A 2,500-nucleotide genomic window follows, 5' to 3' on the forward strand; every position below is an offset into this window, starting at 1 on the left:
GGCCGTCTTCGGGCTTCCGCCGCCGCGCCTGCCCCGTCCGGCGGGTCTGCGCCGGGCCGTGGAGCGCGGTAGGCGTCGCCCGTCGACGCGCCGCTCTTCCCTTTCCGCCGAAGGACGGACGTGTCCCGATCCGGGGGGGCGCAAGGGGGGGACCGAGTCGCTTTCCTCGCGCCGGCCGAGTCCGTCGGGTCTTCTCCGGACGCGGAGCGCGGTGGTCGTGCTCGGTTGTTTCCCCTCCCTTACTCGCGAGGTGCAAAAAGTCACGTCGCTGAAAATCTCCGCGCGCGTACCGGCGAGGCGCGCACGCCATCCCCTCGGCGGTTTCTGCTCCCCGTCGGCCTCCACGAGTCTCCGCCGGCTCCCCGGAACTCCAAGGCGGGCGAACCCGAGCGGTTTGCTCCCGTCTGCGGAAAAGAACCGGCGAGAAGCGCCCCGCCAGGACGCCGCCGGTCCACCGCGGGCAGGGCCGCCCGAGCGGAGGGCGCCTCCCCGGCACTCTTGACTCGTGGAACCCGGGCGGGCGGGCGGGCGGGACGTGTAGGGCCCCGCGCCTTCCCCCGGGGAGCCTGCGGGAACCGCGTCTGGCCGATTCGGGAGCCGGCGCCCGTCACCGGGGCAGAGGCGGGGAGGCGTCCGCCCTCGCGGTACCCTTAACGGCCGCCGAAGGCGCACGGCTCCCCTCGGCCAATCTTCCTCCAGGCGCCGGGGAGCACGACGCAGCCGCGGACCGAGGCGTCCTCCCCTCGCCCGCCGGTTCCGTCGCGTCCGCGCCGGTCGCGGGGAGCGGCGGTGAAGCTCGGTCACGTCCCCTCCCTTACTCGCGAGGAGCGAAAAGTCCCGACGGCGGAAATCTCCGCGCGCGGGCCGCGACGGCACGTACGGTTCGCTTCCCGATTCCTCGTCCCCCGGTCGCCTCCTCGAGTCGACGCCGCCTCTCTGGAACTCCGAGGCGGGGAAGGCAGGCCGGTGGCTCCCCTCGTCGGAAAGGAACGGTCCCCCTCTCGTGCGGATCTCGCGCGGCGCGGGCCTCTCCCTCGGCGTATAGGGGCCTCGCGCCTTCCCCCTTCGAGAGCCCGCGGGAAGGACGGGGTCCTCTTCGCGCCGTGTCGGGAGCCGGAGCCCATCGCCGGGGCCGAGGCGGGAGGCCGTCCGCCCTCGCGGTACCGTAAACGGCCTCCGAGCGCGTCGCGGTCGCCTTCGCGGCTCCCGCGGAGCCCGGTTTCCGGCACAGGAAGTTCGCGAGAAGACGACGGGAATTCACAGGCAAATTCGCAGGGGACCGACAAAATGAGAGCTCCGGGGACAACCCTAACGGCAAAAGACGCGCCGTCGTCGAAGCAGAACGATGAAGCCGAAAGGAAATGTATCTATCTTCTAATAATCATAAATTATTTATTGTAAATATTATTATTATTCTTTCATATTATGAAATAAATAAGTCTACCTTCTAATCTAAATCTGAAACGCGTAGGTGTGTACGTGGCACGGCTATCTGCCCACACAGACAGCCTCCGGCCTCCGCAAACAGGCTATACTTCCCAGGGTTAAAAATCTAGCAAGTCACCCTTTTCCAGTGACCTGTTCGTTACGGCGAGCGCCACGCAAGTGCCGCCCAAACCCTTGCCGACGTCCTTCCCGAACGCTCTATATAGCCCGCCAGCCGAGGAACGCTTTCGTTTGGGGACCATTTCCTCCTAGATTTGGCTTTGGCTTCCACCACGGGCAGGCATCCCAGGGTTCTCCGTTGCCGTGTCGTTTGCATGGCCCCGCCCACTGCCCTTTTCCTTTCCAATCTCTCTGCTTAACAAACGGAGCACGACCGAGCTGCAACTGAACTTCCTGGAGGAGTTTAGGGATTGACTCCACAGGGTGGAAGTTGTAGTTCACCCCGCCGCATCAAGTCTCGGAGCGCTGTCGCTCCTACAGGGAGTTGTAGTTCACCTACACCCAGAACGCTACGAACCCAAACGAGGACGGGTCTGGGCCAAACTTACCGTGCGGACCAGATATTATGCCCAGATTTGACAACCGATGGGTTTGGAGGGGAACGGGACTGGAAGTTCAGGAGTAGTGTAGGTAGTACTCAGATTTATAGTTCTCACCTGCAATGAATTAGCGTCGCACTTGGCACACAGAGCCCCCCCCCCCCCCCCCCTAACCGATCTCTATATATCCCTCTCTCTATCTGAAAGGGTCATGAAATTTCGGCCTAGGACAAAACCACACATCCCAGAAACACTAAACTTGCCAGCACAACTCCTCATCCATGCCTCTACGTTCATACAACAAAAAGAAAAGAAAAATAAAGTCCTCGTTAGAGGGAGAGGAATCATTCTTTTTTATCCAATGGCTGCCAGTTCAAAGGCTAAGCTCCGCCCACTTGGTCTCCTAGCAACCCGCTCAGCCCAGGGGACAGGCAGAGTTAGGCTTCACTAAAGCCTCTTCCAGACTGCCTGTAAAATACAGATGGTCAGATTTTTAAGTGGATTATATGGCAGTG

This window comes from Anolis carolinensis, unplaced genomic scaffold (assembly GCF_035594765.1).
Source record: "Anolis carolinensis isolate JA03-04 unplaced genomic scaffold, rAnoCar3.1.pri scaffold_43, whole genome shotgun sequence".
Classification (NCBI taxonomy): Eukaryota; Metazoa; Chordata; class Lepidosauria; order Squamata; family Dactyloidae; genus Anolis; species Anolis carolinensis.